This window comes from Aulostomus chinensis, chromosome 4 (assembly GCF_037954235.1).
Source record: "Aulostomus chinensis isolate RoL2024-O1b breed Wild chromosome 4, RoL_Achi_v1.0, whole genome shotgun sequence".
Classification (NCBI taxonomy): domain Eukaryota; kingdom Metazoa; phylum Chordata; class Actinopteri; order Syngnathiformes; family Aulostomidae; genus Aulostomus; species Aulostomus chinensis.
This window is the reverse complement of record NC_141323.1, coordinates 32,090,026-32,116,240: the sequence shown is the minus strand read 5'-3', so window position 1 is coordinate 32,116,240 and position 26,215 is coordinate 32,090,026. Positions and strand designations below refer to the sequence as shown.

At 45.9% G+C, this 26,215-nt stretch overlaps 35 non-coding genes and 4 pseudogenes across 35 annotated transcripts; all 39 read right to left on the bottom strand.

Annotated features, from left to right (window-relative positions):
- Nucleotides 1-2,037: 2,037 nt before the first annotated feature.
- On the bottom strand, nt 2,038-2,156 carry LOC147267113 (5S ribosomal RNA). Its single transcript, XR_015112983.1, has one exon. It is a non-coding gene; the product is annotated as a 5S ribosomal RNA (ribosomal RNA).
- A 309-nt stretch (nt 2,157-2,465) lies between these two features.
- Nucleotides 2,466-2,584, bottom strand: LOC147267112 (5S ribosomal RNA). The gene has a single exon (XR_015114131.1). It is a non-coding gene; the product is annotated as a 5S ribosomal RNA (ribosomal RNA).
- A 310-nt stretch (nt 2,585-2,894) lies between these two features.
- LOC147267111 (5S ribosomal RNA) lies at nt 2,895-3,013 on the bottom strand. Its single transcript, XR_015115030.1, has one exon. It is a non-coding gene; the product is annotated as a 5S ribosomal RNA (ribosomal RNA).
- A 309-nt stretch (nt 3,014-3,322) lies between these two features.
- LOC147267110 (5S ribosomal RNA) lies at nt 3,323-3,441 on the bottom strand. Its single transcript, XR_015114862.1, has one exon. It is a non-coding gene; the product is annotated as a 5S ribosomal RNA (ribosomal RNA).
- A 309-nt stretch (nt 3,442-3,750) lies between these two features.
- On the bottom strand, nt 3,751-3,869 carry LOC147267109 (5S ribosomal RNA). The gene has a single exon (XR_015114130.1). It is a non-coding gene; the product is annotated as a 5S ribosomal RNA (ribosomal RNA).
- A 310-nt stretch (nt 3,870-4,179) lies between these two features.
- On the bottom strand, nt 4,180-4,298 carry LOC147267108 (5S ribosomal RNA). Its single transcript, XR_015115326.1, has one exon. It is a non-coding gene; the product is annotated as a 5S ribosomal RNA (ribosomal RNA).
- Nucleotides 4,299-4,607: 309 nt separating this feature from the next.
- Nucleotides 4,608-4,726, bottom strand: LOC147267107 (5S ribosomal RNA). Its single transcript, XR_015115143.1, has one exon. It is a non-coding gene; the product is annotated as a 5S ribosomal RNA (ribosomal RNA).
- Nucleotides 4,727-5,036: 310 nt separating this feature from the next.
- LOC147267106 (5S ribosomal RNA) lies at nt 5,037-5,155 on the bottom strand. The gene has a single exon (XR_015115029.1). It is a non-coding gene; the product is annotated as a 5S ribosomal RNA (ribosomal RNA).
- Nucleotides 5,156-5,464: 309 nt separating this feature from the next.
- Nucleotides 5,465-5,583, bottom strand: LOC147267105 (5S ribosomal RNA). Its single transcript, XR_015113401.1, has one exon. It is a non-coding gene; the product is annotated as a 5S ribosomal RNA (ribosomal RNA).
- A 309-nt stretch (nt 5,584-5,892) lies between these two features.
- Nucleotides 5,893-6,011, bottom strand: LOC147267104 (5S ribosomal RNA). The gene has a single exon (XR_015114129.1). It is a non-coding gene; the product is annotated as a 5S ribosomal RNA (ribosomal RNA).
- Nucleotides 6,012-6,321: 310 nt separating this feature from the next.
- On the bottom strand, nt 6,322-6,440 carry LOC147267103 (5S ribosomal RNA). The gene has a single exon (XR_015113011.1). It is a non-coding gene; the product is annotated as a 5S ribosomal RNA (ribosomal RNA).
- A 309-nt stretch (nt 6,441-6,749) lies between these two features.
- LOC147267102 (5S ribosomal RNA) lies at nt 6,750-6,868 on the bottom strand. Its single transcript, XR_015115127.1, has one exon. It is a non-coding gene; the product is annotated as a 5S ribosomal RNA (ribosomal RNA).
- A 309-nt stretch (nt 6,869-7,177) lies between these two features.
- On the bottom strand, nt 7,178-7,296 carry LOC147267101 (5S ribosomal RNA; annotated as a pseudogene).
- A 310-nt stretch (nt 7,297-7,606) lies between these two features.
- Nucleotides 7,607-7,725, bottom strand: LOC147267100 (5S ribosomal RNA). The gene has a single exon (XR_015113235.1). It is a non-coding gene; the product is annotated as a 5S ribosomal RNA (ribosomal RNA).
- A 309-nt stretch (nt 7,726-8,034) lies between these two features.
- On the bottom strand, nt 8,035-8,153 carry LOC147267099 (5S ribosomal RNA). Its single transcript, XR_015114803.1, has one exon. It is a non-coding gene; the product is annotated as a 5S ribosomal RNA (ribosomal RNA).
- A 309-nt stretch (nt 8,154-8,462) lies between these two features.
- Nucleotides 8,463-8,581, bottom strand: LOC147267098 (5S ribosomal RNA). Its single transcript, XR_015114128.1, has one exon. It is a non-coding gene; the product is annotated as a 5S ribosomal RNA (ribosomal RNA).
- Nucleotides 8,582-8,891: 310 nt separating this feature from the next.
- LOC147267097 (5S ribosomal RNA) lies at nt 8,892-9,010 on the bottom strand. Its single transcript, XR_015113455.1, has one exon. It is a non-coding gene; the product is annotated as a 5S ribosomal RNA (ribosomal RNA).
- Nucleotides 9,011-9,319: 309 nt separating this feature from the next.
- Nucleotides 9,320-9,438, bottom strand: LOC147267096 (5S ribosomal RNA). The gene has a single exon (XR_015114689.1). It is a non-coding gene; the product is annotated as a 5S ribosomal RNA (ribosomal RNA).
- Nucleotides 9,439-9,746: 308 nt separating this feature from the next.
- On the bottom strand, nt 9,747-9,865 carry LOC147267095 (5S ribosomal RNA). Its single transcript, XR_015115085.1, has one exon. It is a non-coding gene; the product is annotated as a 5S ribosomal RNA (ribosomal RNA).
- A 309-nt stretch (nt 9,866-10,174) lies between these two features.
- Nucleotides 10,175-10,293, bottom strand: LOC147267094 (5S ribosomal RNA). Its single transcript, XR_015113454.1, has one exon. It is a non-coding gene; the product is annotated as a 5S ribosomal RNA (ribosomal RNA).
- A 309-nt stretch (nt 10,294-10,602) lies between these two features.
- On the bottom strand, nt 10,603-10,721 carry LOC147267093 (5S ribosomal RNA). The gene has a single exon (XR_015114127.1). It is a non-coding gene; the product is annotated as a 5S ribosomal RNA (ribosomal RNA).
- Nucleotides 10,722-11,031: 310 nt separating this feature from the next.
- On the bottom strand, nt 11,032-11,150 carry LOC147267092 (5S ribosomal RNA). The gene has a single exon (XR_015113205.1). It is a non-coding gene; the product is annotated as a 5S ribosomal RNA (ribosomal RNA).
- Nucleotides 11,151-11,459: 309 nt separating this feature from the next.
- On the bottom strand, nt 11,460-11,578 carry LOC147267091 (5S ribosomal RNA; annotated as a pseudogene).
- A 310-nt stretch (nt 11,579-11,888) lies between these two features.
- Nucleotides 11,889-12,007, bottom strand: LOC147267090 (5S ribosomal RNA). Its single transcript, XR_015114437.1, has one exon. It is a non-coding gene; the product is annotated as a 5S ribosomal RNA (ribosomal RNA).
- A 309-nt stretch (nt 12,008-12,316) lies between these two features.
- Nucleotides 12,317-12,435, bottom strand: LOC147267089 (5S ribosomal RNA). The gene has a single exon (XR_015112917.1). It is a non-coding gene; the product is annotated as a 5S ribosomal RNA (ribosomal RNA).
- A 309-nt stretch (nt 12,436-12,744) lies between these two features.
- LOC147267088 (5S ribosomal RNA) lies at nt 12,745-12,863 on the bottom strand. The gene has a single exon (XR_015112733.1). It is a non-coding gene; the product is annotated as a 5S ribosomal RNA (ribosomal RNA).
- A 309-nt stretch (nt 12,864-13,172) lies between these two features.
- LOC147267087 (5S ribosomal RNA) lies at nt 13,173-13,291 on the bottom strand. The gene has a single exon (XR_015114382.1). It is a non-coding gene; the product is annotated as a 5S ribosomal RNA (ribosomal RNA).
- Nucleotides 13,292-13,601: 310 nt separating this feature from the next.
- On the bottom strand, nt 13,602-13,720 carry LOC147267086 (5S ribosomal RNA). The gene has a single exon (XR_015115513.1). It is a non-coding gene; the product is annotated as a 5S ribosomal RNA (ribosomal RNA).
- Nucleotides 13,721-14,029: 309 nt separating this feature from the next.
- On the bottom strand, nt 14,030-14,148 carry LOC147267085 (5S ribosomal RNA). The gene has a single exon (XR_015113453.1). It is a non-coding gene; the product is annotated as a 5S ribosomal RNA (ribosomal RNA).
- Nucleotides 14,149-14,457: 309 nt separating this feature from the next.
- Nucleotides 14,458-14,576, bottom strand: LOC147267084 (5S ribosomal RNA). Its single transcript, XR_015112751.1, has one exon. It is a non-coding gene; the product is annotated as a 5S ribosomal RNA (ribosomal RNA).
- Nucleotides 14,577-14,885: 309 nt separating this feature from the next.
- Nucleotides 14,886-15,004, bottom strand: LOC147267083 (5S ribosomal RNA). Its single transcript, XR_015114126.1, has one exon. It is a non-coding gene; the product is annotated as a 5S ribosomal RNA (ribosomal RNA).
- A 729-nt stretch (nt 15,005-15,733) lies between these two features.
- On the bottom strand, nt 15,734-15,852 carry LOC147267082 (5S ribosomal RNA). The gene has a single exon (XR_015114306.1). It is a non-coding gene; the product is annotated as a 5S ribosomal RNA (ribosomal RNA).
- A 309-nt stretch (nt 15,853-16,161) lies between these two features.
- On the bottom strand, nt 16,162-16,280 carry LOC147267081 (5S ribosomal RNA). Its single transcript, XR_015113226.1, has one exon. It is a non-coding gene; the product is annotated as a 5S ribosomal RNA (ribosomal RNA).
- A 727-nt stretch (nt 16,281-17,007) lies between these two features.
- On the bottom strand, nt 17,008-17,126 carry LOC147267080 (5S ribosomal RNA). The gene has a single exon (XR_015115198.1). It is a non-coding gene; the product is annotated as a 5S ribosomal RNA (ribosomal RNA).
- A 308-nt stretch (nt 17,127-17,434) lies between these two features.
- LOC147267079 (5S ribosomal RNA) lies at nt 17,435-17,553 on the bottom strand (annotated as a pseudogene).
- Nucleotides 17,554-17,863: 310 nt separating this feature from the next.
- LOC147267078 (5S ribosomal RNA) lies at nt 17,864-17,983 on the bottom strand. The gene has a single exon (XR_015113152.1). It is a non-coding gene; the product is annotated as a 5S ribosomal RNA (ribosomal RNA).
- Nucleotides 17,984-18,292: 309 nt separating this feature from the next.
- LOC147267077 (5S ribosomal RNA) lies at nt 18,293-18,411 on the bottom strand. The gene has a single exon (XR_015113275.1). It is a non-coding gene; the product is annotated as a 5S ribosomal RNA (ribosomal RNA).
- A 728-nt stretch (nt 18,412-19,139) lies between these two features.
- On the bottom strand, nt 19,140-19,258 carry LOC147267076 (5S ribosomal RNA). The gene has a single exon (XR_015114704.1). It is a non-coding gene; the product is annotated as a 5S ribosomal RNA (ribosomal RNA).
- A 311-nt stretch (nt 19,259-19,569) lies between these two features.
- Nucleotides 19,570-19,688, bottom strand: LOC147267075 (5S ribosomal RNA; annotated as a pseudogene).
- Nucleotides 19,689-26,215: the final 6,527 nt, after the last annotated feature.

The window sequence follows — 26,215 nt, the reverse complement described above, 5'->3', positions numbered from 1 at the left end:
TAGGTACCCTGGTGGATGTGGCTGCCGCCGGCTGCAATTCTCTTGGGGTATCCCCCACCTCCATTGATTCCAGGAGTTGAGAAGGCTCCGGCTCCTTTTCGGACCCGTTTCCTCCTCCATCCTTTCCTCTCTGCTGTGGGCCTGAGTCAGTGCTCATGTCATTCAGACTTGAACCAAGCCTTGTGCCTGGGCTCTGCACCACTTTAGGAGGGCTCTGGGTTCTCTGAGGGGCGTAACCCTCACCAGCAGCCTGCTTGGCGGCGCCACTACCCACCTCGTCATCTTCCTCCTCATCCTCCGTTCCTCCCTCACTTAAACCTTCCATCTCACTGTACAGCTCCTCAGATCCAGATTCCACCACAATATCCTCATCACTATAATTACAATTACATTCATCAATTTTGTTCCAACACACCTCACATTTCTGTATCTTATTAGGTTTCCTGTTGCACTCCCTTGCATAATGCCCCTGGACACCACACTTATGGCAGGAGAACTCAGGACAGTCCCTTAGGATGTGCCCCGGCTGGAGGCACATCCTACACACCCTAGCCTGCCTATCATGTATGACCCTGAAATATTCCGGTCCCATTGCTGTGTCAAACCGTGCTGAATAAGGCAGAGATTGGACTTTATCTGTAAACTTTACTTTGAGAAACCGCGTCCCATCAGCAATTTGCGTACCCGGCCACATCCTCCTCCTTATAGTTGATGCCGCTGAGACTCCCCACCCTTCTAGCTTCTGTAAAATTTCCTCATCTCTGATGTAAGCTGGTAAGCTTAAAAAAGAAACCATGAGTTCATCATTACACAGATCTTTGACATGCACCGTGTTGTCCCCAATTTTGAAACCATCTAGGATTCTCTCTTTCCCTTTGATGTGTGACATGGTAATTTCATATTTCTGCGGCCCTGTCGCCCTACAGGCTATTAAACCTCCACACAGTGCTCTTATGCATCTCATTAATTCGAGAACTGGGACTTCATCCTGCCCAGTTACCTCGACACTGACCGTCAGTTCTCTGTCATACTTGTGGTCGCCACCCGCAGATTTCGCCGCTCCATGTCGCTGCTGCAGCTGCCTTTCCCCACCAGACGCCGCATCTCTTTCCGCCGCCAATTCTCTCTCACTCTCCGCCGCCTCTCCAGTAGCTCCTCGCTGCCCAGGTCTTCTCGGAACCACGTCTTCAGCTCTGTTCTTCAGGTCACCAGCTCTCGTTGCCTGTGGACCGGCTCCAGCGCTCATCTCCTCTGAATCAGCCGCTGCTCGCCGTCTTTCCCCCGCTGTCGCTGCGGAAGCCGCTCTCGCATTTCCCTCCGGCAGTTTTCCTTCCGACTTCTTCATGTTTCGTTTCTGATTGTTTCTTTTAACAAGCAACCATTTTTCATTTTCTTCACCTGTTTGTGCGTTTATGTCAAGTCCGTTTTCCATGCTCGTAATCTGAAGTCCGTTTGCAGAGTTCAAATCCATTTGGTCCGTCCGAAAGTTTTCCATTAGGAAAAAAAAAACTCAAATTGACCTCCCCCGATCAGTATAAAAACTGTCGGGGGGAAAAAATGTTCACTCTAAAAACGAACCAAAAATGCACGGAAAATAAGGAAGAACAATGAAAAAGGCTGAAAAAAACGAAAGAAATGGGAAAAGCGGAGTCCGCGACCTCCGTGTGTCGTGCTGTCAGCGTACCGTCTGATTGGCGCATGCGTGTTCAGAGTGGTATGGCCGTAAGCCCTTGGCTCTGACACACATGGGCTCTATATCCATTTCACACAATTTACAACCTCAGAAAAAAAGTGAAGCGCAACAGCCTCAGGGTCTTTTCACACGCCAAATAGGTGTCCTGTAAATAAAAGAAAAGAATGTTGATGTCATCTAGAGAAAAGTACTGCATCTGCCATCTGTCTACTTCAAATTAACCACTGCATGACATTCCATTCCAAAGCTGTGGAGGGCGCTTCAAGAAAAGGTGTGTGAGGGAAGCTCGCTCATGCTGGTCCCCAAACACTCAAAGCTGCCCTTTCCTCACAAAGAAATAAAAAAGCTTACAGCACCTGGTATTCCCAGGCGGTCTTCCATCCAAGTACTAACCAGGCCCGACCCTGCTTAGCTTCCGAGATCAGACGAGATCGGGCGTGTTCAGAGTGGTATGGCCGTAAACCCTTGACTCTGACACACATGGGCTCTATATCCATTTCACACAATTTACAACCTCAGAAAAAAAGTGATGCGCAACAGCCACAGGGTCTTTTAACACGCCAAATACGTGTCCTGTCAATAAAAGAAAAGAATGTTGATGTCATCGAGAGAAAAGTACTGCATCTGCCATCTGTCTTCTTCAAATTAACCACTGCATGAAATTCCATTCCAAAGCTGCAGAGGGCGCTTCAAGAAAAGGTGTGTGAGGGAAGCTCGCTCATGCTGGTCCCCAAAGACTCAAAGCGGCCCTTTCCTCACAATGAAACAAAAAAGCTTACAGCACCTGGTATTCCCAGGCGGTCTTCCATCCAAGTACTAACCAGGCCCGACCCTGCTAAGCTTCCGAGATCAGACGAGATCGGGCGTGTTCAGAGTGGTATGGCCGTAAGCCCTTGACTCTCACACACATGGGCTCTATATCCATTTCACTCACTTTACAACCTAAAAAAAAATGTGATGTGCAACAGCCTCACGGTCTTTTTACACACCAAATAGTTGTCCTGTCAATACAAAGAAAAAAATGTTGATGTCATCTAGAGAAAAGTACTGCATCTGCAATCTGTCTACTTCAAATTACACACTGCATGACATTCCATTCGAAAGCTGTGGAGGGCACTTCAAGAAAAGGTGTTTGAGGGAAGCTCGCTCATGCTGGTCCCAAAACACTCAAAGCTGCACTTTCCTCACAATGAAACAAAAAAGCTTACAGCACCTGGTATTCCCAGGCGGTCTTCCATCCAAGTACTAACAAGGCCCGACCCTGCTTAGCTTCCGAGATCAGAAGGGATCGGGCGTGTTCAGAGTAGTATGGCCATAAGCCTTTGACTCTGACACACATGGGCTCTATATCCATTTCACACAATTTACAACCTCAGAAAAAAAGTGATGCGCAACAGCCTCAGGGTCTTTTCACACGCCAAATCGGTGTCCTGTCAATAAAAGAAAAGAATGTTGATGTCATCTAGAGAAAAGTACTGCATCTGCCATCTGTCTACTTCAAATTAACCACTGCATGACATTCCATTCCAAAGCTGCGGAGGGCGCTTCAAGAAAAGGTGTGTGAGGGAAGCTCGCTCATGCTGGTCCCCAAACACTCAAAGCTGCCCTTTCCTCACAATGAAACAAAAAAGCTTACAGCACCTGGTATTCCCAGGCGGTCTTCCATCCAAGTACTAACCAGGCCCGACCCTGCTTAGCTTCCGAGATCAGAAGGGATCTGGCGTGTTCAGAGTAGTATGGCCATAAGCCTTTGACTCTGACACACATGGGCTCTATATCCATTTCACACAATTTACAACCTCAGAAAAAAAGTGATGCGCAACAGCCTCAGGGTCTTTTCACACGCCAAATCGGTGTCCTGTCAATAAAACAAAAGAATGTTGATGTCATCGAGAGAAAAGTACTGCATCTGCCATCTGTCTTCTTCAAATTAACCACTGCATGAAATTCCATTCCAAAGCTGCAGAGGGCCCTTCAAGAAAAGGTGTGTGAGGGAAGCTCGCTCATGCTGGTCCCCAAAGTCTCAAAGCGGCCCTTTCCTCACAATGAAACAAAAAAGCTTACAGCACCTGGTATTCCCAGGCGGTCTTCCATCCAAGTACTAACCAGGCCCGACCCTGCTAAGCTTCCGAGATCAGACGAGATCGGGCGTGTTCAGAGTGGTATGGCCGTAAGCCCTTGACTCTCACACACATGGGCTCTATATCCATTTCACTCACTTTACAACCTCAAAAAAAATGTGATGTGCAACAGCCTCACGGTCTTTTTACACACCAAATAGTTGTCCTGTCAATACAAAGAAAAAAATGTTGATGTCATCTAGAGAAAAGTACTGCATCTGCAATCTGTCTACTTCAAATTACACACTGCATGACATTCCATTCGAAAGCTGTGGAGGGCACTTCAAGAAAAGGTGTGTGAGGGAAGCTCGCTCATGCTGGTCCCCAAAGACTCAAAGCTGCCCTTTCCTCACAAAGAAATAAAAAACCTTACAGCACCTGGTATTCCCAGGCGGTCTTCCATCCAAGTACTAACCAGGCCCGACCCTGCTTAGCTTCCGAGATCAGACGAGATCGGGCGTGTTCAGAGTAGTGTGGCCATAAGCCTTTGACTCTGACACACATGGGCTCTATATCCATTTCACACAATTTACAACCTCAGAAAAAAAGTGATGCGCAACAGCCTCAGGGTCTTTTCACACGCCAAATCGGTGTCCTGTCAATAAAAGAAAAGAATGTTGATGTCATCGAGAGAAAAGTACTGCATCTGCCATCTGTCTTCTTCAAATTAACCACTGCATGAAATTCCATTCCAAAGCTGCAGAGGGCGCTTCAAGAAAAGGTGTGTGAGGGAAGCTCGCTCATGCTGGTCCCCAAAGACTCAAAGCGGCCCTTTCCTCACAATGAAACAAAAAAGCTTACAGCACCTGGTATTCCCAGGCGGTCTTCCATCCAAGTACTAACTAGGCCCGACCCTGCTAAGCTTCCGAGATCAGACGAGATCGGGCGTGTTCAGAGTGGTATGGCCGTAAGCCCTTGACTCTCACACACATGGGCTCTATGTCCATTTCACTCACTTTACAACCTCAAAAAAAATGTGATGTGCAACATCCTCACGGTCTTTTTACACACCAAATAGTTGTCCTGTCAATACAAAGAAAAAAATGTTGATGTCATCTAGAGAAAAGTACTGCATCTGCAATCTGTCTACTTCAAATTACACACTGCATGACATTCCATTCGAAAGCTGTGGAGGGCACTTCAAGAAAAGGTGTGTGAGGGAAGCTCGCTCATGCTGGTCCCCAAAGACTAAAAGCTGCCCTTTCCTCACAAAGAAATAAAAAAGCTTACAGCACCTGGTATTCCCAGGCGGTCTTCCATCCAAGTACTAACAAGGCCCGACCCTGCTTAGCTTCCGAGATCAGAAGGGATCGGGCGTGTTCAGAGTAGTATGGCCATAAGCCTTTGACTCTGACAGACATGGGCTCTATATCCATTTCACACAATTTACAACCTCAGAAAAAAAGTGATGCGCAACAGCCTCAGGGTCTTTTCACACGCCAAATCGGTGTCCTGTCAATAAAAGAAAAGAATGTTGATGTCATCTAGAGAAAAGTACTGCATCTGCCATCTGTCTACTTCAAATTAACCACTGCATGACATTCCATTCCAAAGCTGTGGAGGGCGCTTCAAGAAAAGGTGTGTGAGGGAAGCTCGCTCATGCTGGTCCCCAAACACTCAAAGCTGCCCTTTCCTCACAATGAATCAAAAAAGCTTACAGCACCTGGTATTCCCAGGCGGTCTTCCATCCAAGTACTAACCAGGCCCGACCCTGCTTAGCTTCCGAGATCAGAAGGGATCGGGCGTGTTCAGAGTAGTATGGCCATAAGCCTTTGACTCTGACACACATGGGCTCTATATCCATTTCACACAATTTACAACCTCAGAAAAAAAGTGATGCGCAACAGCCTCAGGGTCTTTTCACACGCCAAATACGTGTCCTGTCAATAAAAGAAAAGAATGTTGATGTCATCGAGAGAAAAGTACTGCATCTGCCATCTTTCTTCTTCAAATTAACCACTGCATGAAATTCCATTCCAAAGCTGCAGAGGGCGCTTCAAGAAAAGGTGTGTGAGGGAAGCTCGCTCATGCTGGTCCCCAAAGACTCAAAGCGGCCCTTTCCTCACAATGAAAAAAAAAAGCTTACAGCACCTGGTATTCCCAGGCGGTCTTCCATCCAAGTACTAACCAGGCCCGACCCTGCTAAGCTTCCGAGATCAGACGAGATCGGGCGTGTTCAGAGTGGTATGGCCGTAAGCCCTTGACTCTCACACACATGGGCTCTATATCCATTTCACTCACTTTACAACCTCAAAAAAAATGTGATGTGCAACAGCCTCACGGTCTTTTTACACACCAAATAGTTGTCCTGTCAATACAAAGAAAAAAATGTTGATGTCATCTAGAGAAAAGTACTGCATCTGCAATCTGTCTACTTCAAATTACACACTGCATGACATTCCATTCGAAAGCTGTGGAGGGCGCTTCAAGAAAAGGTGTGTGAGGGAAGCTCGCTCATGCTGGTCCCCAAACACTCAAAGCTGCCCTTTCCTCATAATGAAACAAAAAACCTTACAGCACCTGGTATTCCCAGGCGGTCTCCCATCCAAGTACTAACCAGGCCCTACCCTGCTTAGCTTCCGAGATCAGACGAGATCGGGCGTGGTCAGAGTGGTATGGCCGTAAGCCCTTGACTCTCACACACATGGGCTCTATATCCATTTCACACAATTTACAACCTCAGAAAAAAAGTGAAGCGCAACAGCCTCAGGGTCTTTTCACACGCCAAATAGGTGTCCTGTCAATAAAAGAAAAGAATGTTGATGTCATCTAGAGAAAAGTACTGCATCTGCCATCTGTCTACTTCAAATTACACACTGCATGACATTCCATTCCAAAGCTGCAGAGGGCCCTTCAAGAAAAGGTGTGTGAGGGAAGCTCGCTCATGCTGGTCCCCAAAGACTCAAAGCTGCCCTTTCCTCACAAAGAAATAAAAAAGCTTACAGCACCTGGTATTCCCAGGCGGTCTTCCATTCAAGTACTAACCAGGCCCGAACCTGCTTAGCTTCCGAGATCAGACGAGATCGGGCGTGTTCAGAGTAGTATGGCCATAAGCCTTTGACTCTGACACACATGGGCTCTATATCCATTTCACACAATTTACAACCTCAGAAAAAAAGTGATGCACAACAGCCTCAGGGTCTTTTCACACGCCAAATACGTGTCCTGTCAATAAAAGAAAAGAATGTTGATGTCATTGAGAGAAAAGTACTGCATCTGCCATCTGTCTTCTTCAAATTAACCACTGCATGAAATTCCATTCCAAAGCTGCAGAGGGCCCTTCAAGAAAAGGTGTGTGAGGGAAGCTCGCTCATGCTGGTCCCCAAAGTCTCAAAGCGGCCCTTTCCTCACAATGAAACAAAAAAGCTTACAGCACCTGGTATTCCCAGGCGGTGTTCCATCCAAGTACTCACCAGGCCCGACCCTGCTAAGCTTCCGAGATCAGACGAGATCAGGCGTGTTCAGAGTGGTATGGCCGTAAGCCCTTGACTCTCACACACATGGGCTCTATATCCATTTCACTCACTTTACAACCTCAAAAAAAATGTGATGTGCAACAGCCTCACAGTGATTTTACACACCAAATAGTTGTCCTGTCAATACAAAGAAAAGAATGTTGATGTCATCTAGAGAAAAGTACTGCATCTGCAATCTGTCTACTTCAAATTACACACTGCATGACATTCCATCCGAAAGCTGTGTAGGGCACTTCAAGAAAAGGTGTGTGAGGGAAGCTCGCTCATGCTGGTCCCCAAACACTCAAAGCTGCCCTTTCCTCATAATGAAACAAAAAACCTTACAGCACCTGGTATTCCCAGGCGGTCTCCCATCCAAGTACTAACCAGGCCCGACCCTGCTTAGCTTCCGAGATCAGACGAGATCGGGCGTGTTCAGAGTGGTATGGCCGCAAGCCCTTGACTCTGACACACATGGGCTCTATATCCATTTCACACAATTTACAACCTCAGAAAAAAAGTGAAGCGCAACAGCCTCAGGGTCTTTTCACACGCCAAATAGGTGTCCTGTCAATAAAAGAAAAGAATGTTGATGTCATCTAGAGAAAAGTACTGCATCTGCCATCTGTCTACTTCAAATTACACACTGCATGACATTCCATTCCAAAGCTGCAGAGGGCCCTTCAAGAAAAGGTGTGTGAGGGAAGCTCGCTCATGCTGGTCCCCAAAGACTCAAAGCTGCCCTTTCCTCACAAAGAAATAAAAAAGCTTACAGCACCTGGTATTCCCAGGCGGTCTTCCATCCAAGTACTAACCAGGCCCGAACCTGCTTAGCTTCCGAGATCAGACGAGATCGGGCGTGTTCAGAGTAGTATGGCCATAAGCCTTTGACTCTGACACACATGGGCTCTATATCCATTTCACACAATTTACAACCTCAGAAAAAAAGTGATGCGCAACAGCCTCAGGGTCTTTTCACACACCAAATACGTGTCCTGTCAATAAAAGAAAAGAATGTTGATGTCATCGAGAGAAAAGTACTGCATCTGCCATCTGTCTTCTTCAAATTAACCACTGCATGAAATTCCATTCCAAAGCTGCAGAGGGCGCTTCAAGAAAAGGTGTGTGAGGGAAGCTCGCTCATGCTGGTCCCCAAAGACTCAAAGCGGCCCTTTCCTCACAATGAAACAAAAAAGCTTACAGCACCTGGTATTCCCAGGCGGTCTTCCATCCAAGTACTAACCAGGCCCGACCCTGCTAAGCTTCCGAGATCAGACGAGATCGGGCGTGTTCAGAGTGGTATGGCCGTAAGCCCTTGACTCTCACACACATGGGCTCTATATCCATTTCACTCACTTTACAACCTCAAAAAAAATGTGATGTGCAACAGCCTCACGGTCTTTTTTCACACCAAATAGTTGTCCTGTCAATACAAAGAAAAAAATGTTGATGTCATCTAGAGAAAAGTACTGCATCTGCAATCTGTCTACTTCAAATTACACACTGCATGACATTCCATTCGAAAGCTGTGGAGGGCACTTCAAGAAAAGGTGTGTGAGGGAAGCTCGCTCATGCTGGTCCCCAAAGACTCAAAGCTGCCCTTTCCTCACAAAGAAATAAAAAAGCTTACAGCACCTGGTATTCCCAGGCGGTCTTCCATCCAAGTACTAACCAGGCCCGACCCTGCTTAGCTTCCGAGATCAGACGAGATCGGGCGTGTTCAGAGTAGTATGGCCATAAGCCTTTGACTCTGACACACATGGGCTCTATATCCATTTCACACAATTTACAACCTCAGAAAAAAAGTGATGCGCAACAGCCTCAGGGTCTTTTCACACGCCAAATCGGTGTCATGTCTATAAAAGAAAAGAATGTTGATGTCATTGAGAGAAAAGTACTGCATCTGCCATCTGTCTTCTTCAAATTAACCATTGCATGAAATTCCATTCCAAAGCTGCAGAGGGCGCTTCAAGAAAAGGTGTGTGAGGGAAGCTCGCTCATGCTGGTCCCCAAAGACTCAAAGCGGCCCTTTCCTCACAATGAAACAAAAAAGCTTCCAGCACCTGGTATTCCCAGGCGGTCTCCCATCCAAGTACTAACCAGGCCCGACCCTGCTAAGCTTCCGAGATCAGACGAGATCGGGCGTGTTCAGAGTGGTATGGCCGTAAGCCCTTGACTCTCACACACATGGGCTCTAAATCCATTTCACTCACTTTACAACCTCAAAAAAAATGTAATGTGCAACAGCCTCACGGTCTTTTTACACACCAAATAGTTGTCCTGTCAATATAAAGAAAAGAATGTTGATGTCATCTCGAGAAAAGTACTGCATCTGCAATCTGTCTACTTCAAATAACACTGCATGACATTCCATTCGAAAGCTGTTGAGGGCGCTTCAAGAAAAGGTGTGTGAGGGAAGCTCGCTCATGCTGGTCCCCAAAAACTCAAAGCTGCCCTTTCCTCACAATGAAACAAAAAAGTTTACAGCACCTGGTATTCCCAGGCGGTCTCCCATCCAAGTACTAACCAGGCCCGACCCTGCCTAGCTTCCGAGATCAGACGAGATCGGGCGTGTTCAGAGTGGTATGGCCGTAAGTCCTTGACTCTGACACACATGGGCTCTATATCCATTTCACACACTTTACAACCTCAGAAAAAAAGTGATGCGCAACAGCCTCAGGGTCTTTTCACACGCCAAATACGTGTCCTGTCAATAAAAGAAAAGAATGTTGATGTCATCGAGAGAAAAGTACTGCATCTGCCATCTGTCTTCTTCAAATTAACCACTGCATGACATTCCATTCCAAAGCTGCAGAGGGCCCTTCAAGAAAAGGTGTGTGAGGGAAGCTCGCTCATGCTGGTCCCCAAACACTCAAAGCTGCCCTTTCCTCACAAAGAAATAAAAAAGCTTACAGCACCTGGTATTCCCAGGCGGTCTTCCATCCAAGTACTAACCAGGCCCGACCCTGCTTAGCTTCCGAGATCAGACGAGATCGGGCGTGTTCAGAGTAGTATGGCCATAAGCCTTTGACTGTGACAGACATGGGCTCTATATCCATTTCACACAATTTACAACCTCAGAAAAAAAGTGATGCGCAACAGCCTCAGGGTCTTTTCACACGCCAAATACGTGTCCTGTCAATAAAAGAAAAGAATGTTGATGTCATCGAGAGAAAAGTACTGCATCTGCCATCTGTCTTCTTCAAATTAACCACTGCATGAAATTCCATTCCAAAGCTGCAGAGGGCGCTTCAAGAAAAGGTGTGTGAGGGAAGCTCGCTCATGCTGGTCCCCAAAGACTCAAAGCGGCCCTTTCCTCACAATGAAACAAAAAAGCTTACAGCACCTGGTATTCCCAGGCGGTCTTCCATCCAAGTACTAACCAGGCCCGACCCTGCTAAGCTTCCGAGATCAGACGAGATCGGGCGTGTTCAGAGTGGTATGGCCGTAAGCCCTTGACTCTCACACACATGGGCTCTATATCCATTTCACTCACTTTACAACCTCAAAAAAAATGTGATGTGCAACAGCCTCACGGTCTTTTTACACACCAAATAGTTGTCCTGTCAATACAAAGAAAAAAATGTTGATGTCATCTAGAGAAAAGTACTGCATCTGCAATCTGTCTACTTCAAATTACACACTGCATGACATTCCATTCGAAAGCTGTGGAGGGCGCTTAAAGAAAATGTGTGTGAGGGAAGCTCGCTCATGCTGGTCCCCAAACACTCAAAGCTGCCCTTTCCTCACAATGAAACAAAAAAGCTTACAGCACCTGGTATTCCCAGGCGGTCTCCAATCCAAGTACTAACCAGGCCCAACCCTGCTTAGCTTCCGAGATCAGACGAGATCGGGCGTGTTCAGAGTGGTATGGCCGTAAGCGCTTGACTCTCACACACATGGGCTCTATATCCATTTCACACACTTTACAACCTCAGAAAAAAAGTGATGCGCAACAGCCTCAGGGTCTTTTCACACGCCAAATCGGTGTCCTGTCAATAAAACAAAAGAATGTTGATGTCATCGAGAGAAAAGTACTGCATCTGCCATCTGTCTTCTTCAAATTAACCACTGCATGAAATTCCATTCCAAAGCTGCAGAGGGCCCTTCAAGAAAAGGTGTGTGAGGGAAGCTCGCTCATGCTGGTCCCCAAAGTCTCAAAGCGGCCCTTTCCTCACAATGAAACAAAAAAGCTTACAGCACCTGTTATTCCCAGGCGGTCTTCCATCCAAGTACTAACCAGGCCCGACCCTGCTAAGCTTCTGAGATCAGACGAGATCGGGCGTGTTCAGAGTGGTATGGCCGTAAGCCCTTGACTCTCACACACATGGGCTCTATAACCATTTCACTCACTTTACAACCTCAAAAAAAATGTGATGTGCAAAAGCCTCACAGTCTTTTTACACACCAAATAGTTGTACTGTCAATACAAAGAAAAGAATGTTGATGTCATCTAGAGAAAAGTACTGCATCTGCAATCTGTCTACTTCAAATTACACACTGCATGACATTCCATTCGAAAGCTGTGGAGGGCGCTTAAAGAAAAGGTGTGTGAGGGAAGCTCGCTCATGCTGGTCCCCAAACACTCAAAGCTGCCCTTTCCTCACAATGAAACAAAAAATCTTACAGCACCTGGTAGTCCCAGGCGGTCTCCCATCCAAGTACTAACCAGGCCCGACCCTGCTTAGCTTCCGAGATCAGACGAGATCGGGCGTGTTCAGAGTGGTATGGCCGTAAGCCCTTGACTATTACACACATGGGCTCTATATCCATTTCACTCACTTTACAACCTCAGAAAAAAAGTGAAGCGCAACAGCCTCAGGGTCTTTTCACACGCCAAATAGGTGTCCTGTCAATAAAAGAAAAGAATGTTGATGTCATCTAGAGAAAAGTACTGCATCTGCGATCTGTCTACTTCAAATTAACCACTGCATGACATTCCATTCCAAAGCTGTGGAGGGCGCTTCAAGAAAAGGTGTGTGAGGGAAGCTCGCTCATGCTGGTCCCCAAAGACTCAAAGCGGCCCTTTCCTCACAATGAAACAAAAAAGCTTACAGCACCTGGTATTCCCAGGCGGTCTCCCATCCAAGTACTAACCAGGCCCGACCCTGCTTAGCTTCCGAGATCAGACGAGATCGGGCGTGTTCAGAGTAGTATGGCCATAAGCCTTTGACTCTGACACACATGGGCTCTATATCCATTTCACACAATTTACAACCTCAGAAAAAAAGTGATGCGCAACAGCCTCAGGGTCTTTTCACACGCCAAATCGGTGTCCTGTCAATAAAACAAAAGAATGTTGATGTCATCGAGAGAAAAGTACTGCATCTGCCATCTGTCTACTTCAAATTAACCACTGCATGACATTCCATTCCAAAGCTGTGGAGGGCGCTTCAAGAAAAGGTGTGTGAGGGAAGCTCGCTCATGCTGGTCCCCAAAGACTCAAAGCTGCCCTTTCCTCACAAAGAAATAAAAAAGCTTACAGCACCTGGTATTCCCAGGCGGTCTTCCATCCAAGTACTAACCAGGCCCGACCCTGCTTAGCTTCCGAGATCAGACGAGATCGGGCGTGTTCAGAGTGGTATGGCCGTAAGCCCTTGACTCTCACACACATGGGCTCTATATCCATTTCACACAATTTACAACCTCAGAAAAAAAGTGATGCGCAACAGCCTCAGGGTCTTTTAACACGCCAAATACGTGTCCTGTCAATAAAAGAAAAGAATGTTGATGTCATCGAGAGAAAAGTACTGCATCTGCCATCTGTCTTCTTCAAATTAACCACTGCAAGAGATTCCATTCCAAAGCTGCAGAGGGCGCTTCAAGAAAAGGTGTGTGAGGGAAGCTCGCTCATGCTGGTCCCCAAAGACTCAAAGCGGCCCTTTCCTCACAATGAAACAAAAAAGCTTACAGCACCTGGTATTCCCAGGCGGTCTTCCATCCAAGTACTAACCAGGCCCGACCCTGCTAAGCTTCCGAGATCAGACGAGATCGGGCGTGTTCAGAGAGGTATGGCCGTAAGCTCTTGACTGTCACACACATGGGCTCTATATCCATTTCACACACTTTACAACCTCAGAAAAAAAGTGATGCGCAAAAGCCTCACGGTCTTTTTACACACCAAATAGTTGTCCTGTCAATACAAAGAAAAGAATGTTGATGTCATCTAGAGAAAAGTACTGCATCTTCAATCTGTCTACTTCAAATTACACACTGCATGACATTCCATTCGAAAGCTGTGGAGGGCGCTTCAAGAAAAGGTGTGTGAGGGAAGTTCGCTCATGCTGGTCCCCAAACACTCAAAGCTGCCCTTTCCTCACAATGAAACAAAAAAGCTTACAGCACCTGGTATTCCCAGGCGGTCTCCCATCCAAGTACTAACCAGGCCCGACGCTGCTTAGCTTCCGAGATCAGACGAGATCGGGCGTGTTCAGAGTGGTATGGCCGTAAGCCCTTGACTCTTACACACATGGGCTCTATATCCATTTCACTCACTTTACAACCTCAGAAAAAAAGTGAAGCGCAAAAGCCTCAGGGTCTTTTCACACGCCAAATAGGTGTCCTGTCAATAAAAGAAAAAAATGTTGATGTCATCTAGAGAAAAGTACTGCATCTGCCATCTGTCTACTTCAAATTACACACTGCATGACATTCCATTCGAAAGCTGTGGAGGGCACTTCAAGAAAAGGTGTGTGAGGGAAGCTCGCTCATGCTGGTCCCCAAAGACTCAAAGCTGCCCTTTCCTCACAAAGAAATAAAAAAGCTTACAGCACCTGGTATTCCCAGGCGGTCTTCCATCCAAGTACTAACCAGGCCCGACCCTGCTTAGCTTCCGAGATCAGACGAGATCGGGCGTGTTCAGAGTAGTATGGCCATAAGCCTTTGACTCTGACACACATGGGCTCTATATCCATTTCACACAATTTACAACCTCAGAAAAAAAGTGATGCGCAACAGCCTCAGGGTCTTTTCACACGCCAAATCGGTGTCCTGTCAATAACAGAAAAGAATGTTGATGTCATCGAGAGAAAAGTACTGCATCTGCCATCTGTCTTCTTCAAATTAACCACTGCATGAAATTCCATTCCAAAGCTGCAGAGGGCGCTTCAAGAAAAGGTGTGTGAGGGAAGCTCGCTCATGCTGGTCCCCAAAGACTCAAAGCTGCCCTTTCCTCACAATGAACCAAAAAAGCTTACAACACCTGGTATTCCCAGGCGGTCTCCCATCCAAGTACTAACCAGGCCCAACCCTGCTTAGCTTCCGAGATCAGACGAGATCGGGCGTGTTCAGAGAGGTATGGCCGTAAGCTCTTGACTCTCACACACATGGGCTCTATATCCATTTCACACACTTTACAACCTCAGAAAAAAAGTGATGCGCAACAGCCTCAGGGTCTTTTCACACGCCAAATAGGTGTCCTGTCAATAAAACAAAAGAATGTTGATGTCATCGAGAGAAAAGTACTGCATCTGCCATCTGTCTTCTTCAAATTAACCACTGCATGAAATTCCATTCCAAAGCTGCAGAGGGCCCTTCAAGAAAAGGTGTGTGAGGGAAGCTCGCTCATGCTGGTCCCCAAAGTCTCAAAGCGGCCCTTTCCTCACAATGAAACAAAAAAGCTTACAGCACCTGGTATTCCCAGGCGGTCTTCCATCCAAGTACTAACCAGGCCCGACCCTGCTAAGCTTCCGAGATCAGACGAGATCGGGCGTGTTCAGAGTGGTATGGCCGTAAGCCCTTGACTCTCACACACATGGGCTCTATATCCATTTCACTCACTTTACAACCTCAAAAAAAATGTGATGTGCAACAGCCTCACAGTCTTTTTACACACCAAATAGTTGTCCTGTCAATACAAAGAAAAGAATGTTGATGTCATCTAGAGAAAAATACTGCATCTGCCATCTGTCTACTTCAAATTACACGCTGCATGACATTCCATTTCAAAGCTGCAGAAAGGCGCTTCAAGAAAAGGTGTGTGAAGGAAGCTCGCTCATGCTGGTCCCCAAACACTCAAAGCTGCCCTTTCCTCACAATGAAAGCAAAAAGCTTACAGCAACTGGTATTTCCAGGCGGTCTCCCATCCAAGTACTATCCAGGCCCGACCCTGCTTAGCTTCCGCGATCAGACGAGTTCAGAATGGTATGGCCGTAAGCCCTTGACTCTCACACACATGGGCTCTATATCCATTTCACTCACTTTACAACCTCAAAAAAATGTGATGTGCAAAAGCCTCTCGGTCTTTTTACACACCAAATAGTTGTCCTGTCAATACAAAGAAAAGAATGTTGATGTCATCTAGAGAAAAGTACTGCATCTGCAGTCTGTCTACTTCAAATTACACACTGCATGACATTCCATTCCAAAGCTGCGGAGGGCGCTTCAAGAAAAGGTGTGTGAGGGAAGCTCGCTCATGCTGGTCCCCAAAGACTCAAAGCTGCCCTTTCCTCACAAAGAAATAAAAAAGCTTACAGCACCTGGTATTCCCAGGCGGTCTTCCATCCAAGTACTAACCAGTCCCGACCCTGCTTAGCTTCCGAGATCAGACGAGATCGGGCGTGTTCAGAGTGGTATGGCCGTAAGCCCTTGACTCTGAAACACATGGGCTCTATATCCATTTCACACACTTTACAACCTCAGAAAAAAAGTGATGCGCAAAAGCCTCAGGGTCTTTTCACACGCCAAATCGGTGTCCTGTCAATAAAAGAAAAGAATGTTGATGTCATCGAGAGAAAAGTACTGCACCTGCCATCTGTCTTCTTCAAATTAACCACTGCATGACATTCCATTCCAAAGCTGCAGAGGGCGCTTCAAGAAAAGGTGTGTGAGGGAAGCTCGCTCATGCTGGTCCCCAAAGACTCAAAGCGGCCCTTTCCTCACAATGAAACAAAAAAGCTTACAGCACCTGGTATTCCCAGGCGGTCTCCCATCCAAGTACTAACCAGGCCCGACACTGCTTAGCTTCCGAGATCAGACGAGAACGGGCGTGTTCAGAGTGGTATGGCCGTAAGCCCTTGACTCTTACACACATGGGCTCTATATCCATTTCACTCACTTTACAACCTCAGAAAAAAAGTGAAGCGCAACAGCCTCAGGGTCTTTTCACACGCCAAATAGGTGTACTGTCAATAAAAGAAAAGAATGTTGATGTCATCTAGAGAAAAGTACTGCATCTGCCATCTGTCTACTTCAAATTAACCACTGCATGACATTCCATTCCAAAGCTGTGGAGGGCGCTTCAAGAAAAGGTGTGTGAGGGAAGCTCGCTCATGCTGGTCCCCAAACACTCAAAGCTGCCCTTTCCTCACAATGAAACCAAAAAGCTTACAGCAACTGGTATTTCCAGGCGGTCTCCCATCCAAGTACTATCCAGGCCCGACCCTGCTTAGCTTCCGCGATCAGACGAGTTCAGAATGGTATGGCCGTAAGCGCTTGACTCTCACACACATGGGCTCTATATCCATTTCACTCACTTTACAACCTCAAAAAAATGTGATGTGCAACAGCCTCACGGTCTTTTTACACACCAAATAGTTGTCCTGTCAATACAAAGAAAAGAATGTTGATGTCATCTAGAGAAAAGTACTGCATCTGCAGTCTGTCTACTTCAAATTACACACTGCATGACATTCCATTCGAAAGCTGTGGAGGGCGCTTCAAGAAAAGGTGTGTGAGGGAAGCTCACTCATGCTGGTCCCCAAAGACTCAAAGCTGCCCTTTCCTCACAAAGAAATAAAAAAGCTTACAGCACCTGGTATTCCCAGGCGGTCTTCCATCCAAGTACTAACCAGGCCCGACCCTGCTTAGCTTCCGAGATCAGACGAGATCGGGTGTGTTCAGAGTGGTATGGCCGTAAGCCCTTGACTCTGACACACATGGGCTCTATATCCATTTCACACACTTTACAACCTCAGAAAAAAAGTGATGCGCAACAGCCTCAGGGTCTTTTCACACGCCAAATCGGTGTCATGTCAATAAAAGAAAAGAATGTTGATGTCATCGAGAGAAAAGTACTGCATCTGCCATCTGTCTTCTTCAAATTAACCACTGCATGAAATTCCATTCCAAAGCTGCAGAGGGCGCTTCAAGAAAAGGTGTGTGAGGGAAGCTCGCTCATGCTGGTCCCCAAAGACTCAAAGCGGCCCTTTCCTCACAATGAAACAATAAGGTTTCAGCACCTGGTATTCCCAGGCGGTCTTCCATCCAAGTACTAACCAGGCCCGACCCTGCTAAGCTTCCGAGATCAGACGAGATCGGGCGTGTTCAGAGTGGTATGGCCGTAAGCCCTTGACTCTCACACACATGGGCTCTATATCCATTTCACTCACTTTACAACCTCAAAAAAAATGTGATGTGCAACAGCCTCACGGTCTTTTTACACACCAAATAGTTGTCCTGTCAATACAAAGAAAAGAATGTTGATGTCATCTAGAGAAAAGTACTGCATCTGCAATCTGTCTACTTCAAATTACACACTGCATGACATTCCATTCGAAAGCTGTGGAGGGCGCTTCAAGAAAAGTTGTGTGAGGGAAGCTCGCTCATGCTGGTCCCCAAACACTCAAAGCTGCCCTTTCCTCACAATGAAACAAAAAAGCTTACAGCACCTGGTATTCCCAGGCGGTCTCCCATCCAAGTACTAACCAGGCCCGAACCCTGCTTAGCTTCCGAGATCAGACGAGATCGGGCGTGTTCAGAGTGGTATGGCCGTAAGCCCTTGACTCTCACACACATGGGCTCTATATCCATTTCACACACTTTACAACCTCAGAAAAAAAGTGATGCGCAAAAGCCTCAGGGTCTTTTCACACGCCAAATCGGTGTCCTGTCAATAAAACAAAAGAATGTTGATGTCATCGAGAGAAAAGAACTGCATCTGCCATCTGTCTTCTTCAAATTAACCACTGCATGAAATTCCATTCCAAAGCTGCAGAGGGCGCTTCAAGAAAAGGTGTGTGAGGGAAGCTCGCTCATGCTGGTCCCCAAAGTCTCAAAGCGGCCCTTTCCTCACAATGAAACAAAAAAGCTTACAGCACCTGGTATTCCCAGGCGGTCTCCCATCCAAGTACTAACCAGGCCCGAACCTGCTTAGCTTCCGAGATCAGAAGAGATCGGGCGTGTTCAGAGTGGTATGGCCGTAAGCCCTTGATTCTTACACACCTGGGCTCTATATCCATTTCACTCACTTTACAACCTTAGAAAAAAAGTGACGTGCAACAGCCTCACGGTCTTTTCACACGCCAAATAGGTGTCCTGTCGATAAAAGAAAAGAATGTTGATGTCATCTAGAGAAAAGTACTGCATCTGCCATCTGTCTACTTCAAATTAAACGCTGCATGACATTCCATTTCAAAGCTGCAGAATGGCGCTTCAAGAAAAGGTGTGTGAAGGAAGCTCGCTCATGCTGGTCCCCAAACACTCAAAGCTGCCCTTTCCTCACAATGAAACCAAAAAGCTTACAGCAACTGGTATTTCCAGGCGGTCTCCCATCCAAGTACTATCCAGGCCCGACCCTGCTTAACTTCCGCGATCAGACGAGTTCAGAATGGTATGGCCGTAAGCCCTTGACTCTCACACACATGGGCTCTATATCCATTTCACTCACTTTACAACCTCAAAAAAATGTGATGTGCAACAGCCTCACGGTCTTTTTACACACCAAATAGTTGTCCTGTCAATACAAAGAAAAGAATGTTGATGTCATCTCGAGAAAAGTACTGCATCTGCAATCTGTCTACTTCAAATTACACACTGCATGACATTCCATTCGAAAGCTGTGGAGGGCGCTTCAAGAAAAGGTGTGTGAGGGAAGCTCGCTCATGCTGGTCCCCAAACACTCAAAGCTGCCCTTTCCTCACAATGAAACAAAAAAGCTTACAGCACCTGGTATTCCCAGGCGGTCTCCCATCCAAGTACTAACCAGGCCCGACCCTGCTTAGCTTCCGAGATCAGACGAGATCGGGCGTGTTCAGAGTGGTATGGCCGTAAGCCCTTTACTCTTACACACATGGGCTCTATATCCATTTCACACACTTTACAACCTCAGGAAAAAAGTGACATGCAACAGCCTCAGGGTCTTTTCACACGCCAAATAGGTTTCCTGTCAATACAACGAAAAGAATGTTAATGTCATCGAGAGAAAAGTACTGCATCTGTCATCTGTCTACTTCAAATTACACGCTGCATGACATTCAATTTCAAACCTGCGGAAAAACGCTTCAAGAAAAGGTGTGTGAGGGAAGCTCGCTCATGCTGGTCCCCAAAGACTCAAAGCTGCCCTTTCCTCACAATGAAACAAAAAAGCTTACAGCACCTCGTATTCCCAGGCGGTCTTCCATCCAAGTACTAACCAGGCCCAACCCTGCTCAGCTTCCGAGATCAGGCGAGATCGGGCGTGTTCAGAGTGGTATGGCCGTAAGCCCTTGACTGTGACACACATGGGCTCTATATCCATTTCACACACTTTACAACCTCAGAAAAAAAGTGATGCGCAACAGCCTCAGGGTTTTTTCACACGCCAAATAGGTGTCCTGTCAATACAACGAAAAGAATGTTAATGTCATCGAGAGAAAACTACTGCATCTGCCATCTGTCTACTTCAAATTACACGCTGCATGACATTCAATTTCAAAGCTGCGAAAGGCGCTTCAAGAAAAGGTGTGTGAGGGAAGCTCGCTCATGCTGGTCCCCAAAGACTCAAAGCTGCCCTTTCCTCAAGCTGAAGTTAAAAGAATTGCAAATTAATCCTTCACAGGTACTTGTTCACAGAGATGGATGAAATAAAAATTGAATATATTCTAGTATTATAAAAATACAATGAACTAAATTATTAACAATGAGTAAGAGGATTTTCAAAACAAAACAAACAGTTGTCTTTCTTGGTTCTGAACTTTCATTTCACTGAAAATAAAAATCTTTTTTAGTTGGATAGTTTCACATAAAATACCCTCAAGTCATCCTTTACACCTCAATTGTAAGGAAAAAAAGTTTCCTCTACAAAAGATAACCCTTTTGTTTTTTAAAAATATACATCATATTTAATCCCTTTCAGAATCCTTAAGTTACCTTCTAAACCGGTATTCTTTAATTTACAACAACTAAAACTCAATATTTTACCTGTGGGCACACACACATTCATATGAAACACCTTAAATTTAATTTTTACCTGTTTCAGGCCTGTTTATTGAAGCTCGTGTGCGGTCGGGGCTTCACAACTGTAATGGCCGCTTCACTCGCAGCTGAGCACACAATAAAAGCAAGTGCATGTGTATGTTAGTCCTCAAAAATCCAGGGTTTTATTAGAAGGGGGAGAACGGGAATGGAGGATGAGAGTCTGAATGGTAATGGCAATGGCGGTGGAAGTCACAATCCAAACACTCACACGCAATGGCGGGACAGCGAAAGTCACGAAGAAGAAAACACAGCAGGACAGGGCACAGCAGAACAGCAGAGCCATCGGATGGAAACCCGTCTCTCTCTCTCCAATGTCCGTCTCCTTCAAGCATATTATCTTAATTTAGCCACAATTATCAAACATTATCTCGTGTCGAATTCGCATTACCTTTACTTTCGCTCCAAACATATTACAACGCTAAAGCTACGATCTGCAGGCACATTAGCACGGAATGCTATCCCTAGCTAGCACGTCGCTAACCATGTACACATCCAGTCTCTTTTCACTATAACAGTTAGATAAAGCGCAAATACAGGCATAAATATTCACCTCTCGAAGGTCACACAGAAGTTTATATCAGGACCACCAGTCGTCGACCTCCAAAATAAACTTAAATGCTCTCCACACAAACGATGCCTCCCCTCTTAACTCTCTGATCATTGCCTCTGTTTCTCTCCCCATGCGCGCTAACTACTCACCTCACAAACCTGCGCCACTAGTCCCACCCCTTACACAGTAACTTTCCTCTCATTGGCTTTTGCGGTCTTAATACACCCAAAGATAAGACAGGAATGAAATGATTGACAGGTAACAATTGAGGTTACATATAAACACGGCTTCTTCCCCTCTCCTTATTCTCAGATCACTGATCTTTTACAGACTCAGAGAACTTAAAGACCTTTATATGAATTTATTTTTTAACTGTAAATAGTTTTACTTTTTAAATGTTACATATTATATTTATGCTTTTAACCTGCTCACATTATAACCAATTTTAAAGATCATGAACTCTATTTATTTTTGAACTTTTTAACACATCTCTTTATGCTTTTTATGCGATGTAATTTATTTGATTTTTGTACAGGGCTACGTGTTGTATGATAACAAGAGTGTATATTGTTTACAATGTGTTACAGTCAATGGGTGGCACGGTGGTACCGTTGTTAACAGTGTCGCCTCAAAGCAAGTTCAAGTCCTGGCTCGAGCACAGGTTCTTTCTGTGTGGTGTGTGCATGTTCTCTCCGTGCCTGCGTGGGTATTCTGTCTGCAATGGACTGGCTACCTGTCCAGGGTGAAACCTGCCTCTCACCTGAAAGCCACTGGGAAAGGCTCCAGCCTCCCCCTGCAACCCTGAACAGAAATAAGCTGGGATGCATGGAAGTATAGAAAGCGGATACAATGAAGCGCATACAAATTTTTCGAATGCATGAAAAAGTCTCACCTTTTGTTTTTTTCATATTGGTTAGTTTGGAAGCATGGAATTTCTGACAAAGCCTAAGTTTGTATTGTTTATTCACTGATTTTTCTGACAATTTACAAACAAAGCTTTCAAAACTGAGAGGACAAGCAGTGGTGTTTAAGATCAACACCCAACATGGGGCTTGAACCAACAACCCTGAGACTAAGAGTCTCATGCTCGACTGACTGAGCTAATCAGGTTACGTCAATGTAAGTCCCATAGCATGAAGCGGTCAGAGTGAGAGACTCACAGTCCTGTGAGTGATCACCCACCCATCTATCCATCCATCCATCCATCCATCCATCCGTCCATCCATCCATCCATCCATCCATTTTTCCGCTTATCCTGTTAAGTGTCACAGGGTGGGGCTGGAGCCTATCCCAGAGGGGACATTACCTTGGACAGGTCAGTGGTCCATCGCAGTCCACCGCAGCCAACAAATATTGACAGACAACCATTCACACTCACAGCCATACCTACGGTCAATTTAGAGTTGCATTTCCATTTGCATGTCTTTGGACTGTGGAAGGAAGCTGGAGTACCTGGAGAGAACCAGCACAGGGAAAACATGCAGACACTCTCAGGATTTATTCCAATGAAGCGCCTAAAAAAGGAGTGTTGGAACTCACTCAGATGAATGAGACATTATAAGCCATCAAATATATACATGTAGATGTAGTGTTGGAGATCCAAAAAAACAGGGAGAAAAGAGAAGAGAAGAAGAAGAAGAAAAAAACAGCTTCTTTGACCAGATAACATAGTTGTCTATTTCAATGTTTGAGGTCTGAAAAAATAACTGATTAACTGTGAAATGTGATGGACAGGCAAGTACTTACTAGGATCAGGGCAGCTGGAAAATAGGCTCCTGCATCTGTAGGCAATATCAGAGACAAAGAAAAATCAACACAAATGAGCAGGCACTTGAACGATGCTAAAACCACTCTTTTTTAAACAAATACAACCACAGCTCCTGATCTATGGCCTTAAGTACACTGTAATCATGCCATCAGACAGACTCATGCCAGAGCAGTAGCCTAGCACAAGATGGAGGAACGTAATTGCATGTAAACACAGTCAGTGTGCACTCATCTTAATATGAACCGACTTAACTGTTGTGTGACACGTATATTGTGTGTACTGTAAAATGGTTCAGAAAGCTTCATGAATTCACAGGCAAAATACAGATGTCGCACACATTAATTTGTGGAGGCTCGAGATGTAAAAAGTAAAGTCAACTCTCTGTGTTTTTTGGACTAATTTGCAAGCATTTTCAACATTTTGGCTAGCTGCTAAATCTGGCTAGCATGATGTGCACCGAGTGTAATTATCAATGCAAATGTGGCAGGATGAGAGGTCCCATCCTAGCAGTGAGACTGGTTGGTGATGCCTGACTTGGCTTGTACCATCATTAGCCAACCAGTGTGAGGCGCTGCTCTATAAATAGGGGCAGCATCTACCTGGTCAATCTCTTGCTCTTGGGGTCCGCGGTCCTCCCACTTCCTGGTCACCTCGCTTCCGCCTCTGATCGCCTCACGTCTGCCTTCTCGCCACCGTCTTTGCTGGTATGTAGCAGTAGCTCCCTGTAGCTCGTGTTGCATGCTGATCATGCACGTTTTTCATATTCACGTGTTTAATTGTAGGCGTCCGGCTTTTGGGACACGGTCCCTTAATCGCCGCTAGTGGGGAAACACCCCCCCCCCCCCCCCCCCCGCCGATCTGACGTGCAGAGGCTGTTTGCCACAGCATACTAGCTGTGAAACCCTTTGCTCTGCATGCGTGCGATCTACACCTGATTGGCACAGCTGGTGAGCCGTGACACTGAGGAAGAACTAGCTGCTGCTTTGCTACCGGGCGCTGTCTTGCCAGACTATCCTGCTTTGCCAGATGCTCCTGCTTTGCTCTGGCTGCTGTTTGCTACAGACTACCCTGCTTTGCTCTGGCTGCTGTTTTGCTACAGACTACCCTGCTTTGCTCTGGCTGCTGTTTTGCTACAGACTACCCTGCTTTGCTCTGGCTGCTGTTTGGCTACAGACTACCCAGCTTTGTTACAGGCTCCTGCTCTATTAGCCTGCTCTGCTACTAGCCTGTTCTGCGACCTACTGGCCATCTACACATGTTTTGCTTGTTTGTTTGTTCACTGTTTACTGTGTTCACTGGAGTGCTCTGCTTCTGTGTTAATGAATTGGAATCCGCTGTGTGTTGAACTGGAGGTTGTTGCAGTAATTCACCTTGTTTAACCAGGGTCTGCCAGATCCTGATGTCCACCGTGTGGCGCCACTGAACTGTACTTCATGGTGCTCTGAAGGTTTGGATCTGCATTGTTTCCCATTCCTCCGCTTGGGCTTCAGGGTGTAGCAAGCTGCTGGACGGCTATCCGTTAGCTCCCTGGTCTAGCAATGGAGAAATGAACTCGTTTCTGGTTATTTTGGGTTGTATTTTTCCTTGCTAATTTGTTTTTAATAATTAAATCTTGTTTCTCAAATTAATTTTTAAATTGTGGTTTGAGTTTGGTTCTGGTTTGTGTTTTTTTTTTTTTTTTAGTTTTGGTGTTAAATTATAATTCTTGTCATTTCGTTTCAGGTACTGGGAGCTCACAGTCCTGGCGTCGCTTTTCCTCTTGTGTGCTGTGCACCCCTGTTTTGCTTTAATCATGCGTTTTTAAATGTGATGTCCCAATTGATCAGGGTGTCTTCTGCCTTGGGATCCCTCACCCCCACTGGTAAGCTCCAGACTTGTTTAGATTCATTCTTGTTCTCTTTTTAATCTGCTGGCCTGTTTACAATAAAATATTTTTGTCATGGAACCACGTCTCCTGCCAATTAGTAAATGAACCTGTGAGTGCGTTTTGGTCAGTACGTTAACTATTTCCTTGGGCGAAATTCCCAAGGTGGCGTTGTCCGGCTTTGGTCACTATTATATTTTAATAAGTGCACCCCCCACTCGTGTGTCGCCACACAAACTGGAAACTTCACTTGGCCTCCACTGGCCTACAGACTTTGCGCCAGTGTCTACAATAAATGCAATCGCTACTCACCAAATGACTGTGATTTAGATGGATGATAACCAAGGCTCTGGCCTCACGTGCAGATCAGGAGATTCTCCTTGCGTCCATCAGGCAAAGATACTGCATGATACTGTTTTATTTACAGTGAAGTACTGTATTTTAGCATTACAGCATAGTTCTGTTAAACAGTCATGGGGTGTAATTTAACAGATTCCTATTAGAATTAACAGCAAAGTACTGTATTTTTATAAACAGGGTGATACTGTTGAAATCTTGTAGTACACTGCAAGCAATTGCTGTAAATGTACAAGTCCCACCGCTTTCATAAAATTCATCACTGGATTCAGGACGACCCCTGCTACTCGGCCCCGGTGGGCGGGAGGAGGCTCAGGCCCAAACAACACTGACTGCAGCTTTAATTTAATCCGAGGTTGATGTAATACTCTGAGAAATCAGTGGTATTTATTTCATGATTTTCATAGGAATAAGTTAAGAATAAAATGCCAGTTCATGGTTAAGCTAAAATTTACATTAGTATTATGAAGAAGATATTAAAATAATAAAATTTGTTTAAAATTAGTAACTTTAAAAAACATCATTTCATGGGGTGTGAATGTCTTTCAAAAATGTTAAAGTAATTCTATTACGTTCGGTTACGTGCGTGAGTTCATGACCTTTAGTGTTTACACTTCCGGGAGAAACAAGCGCGAGGAAGGAGCATCGTGTGAATGGCGTAACGTTATCGGAGTTTGGAGACTGTGTGTTGTCGGAGAGGAGTTTTTATCGGTAACGGACTGAACTGTAATTGACCGACGTGATCGGAGTGCGTGAGTCGGATTCTCCGCCACCGATTGTGTTTTGAGCACCAGGCAAGTCCAGTTACAGAAGCTAGCGGGAGCTAGGCTAACGCTGTCCACGCTGAATGGAGACGCCGCTGCACGGACGGGACAGGAGCTTCGGATAGTCGCCTCGGGAGAGAGTCGTTAATGGAGGACGCGTCACTGCTGCCGAAGGAGTCGGAGGATGTGCCGCTGCTGCCGAATCACGGAGGTCTGTTGCTGCGGGCTGCTGCGAGCGGGACGGTTGCTGCCACAACGAGCGAGGGATTCATCGGCTGCGGTCCGGTATTGTTGACTTCACCGACACACGGGGGGATCTGGTAAAGGTTTCCATCATGAGCTCCAACTAAAGCGCGCCAACGAAAGTAAACATGAGTGCACTCGAAATAAAATTAGACAGTTGAAAAAAAGACAAACAATATACCCCGGGGTTCTTTTTTATTTTCTATAGTCTTGTTTATTCAAGGTTTG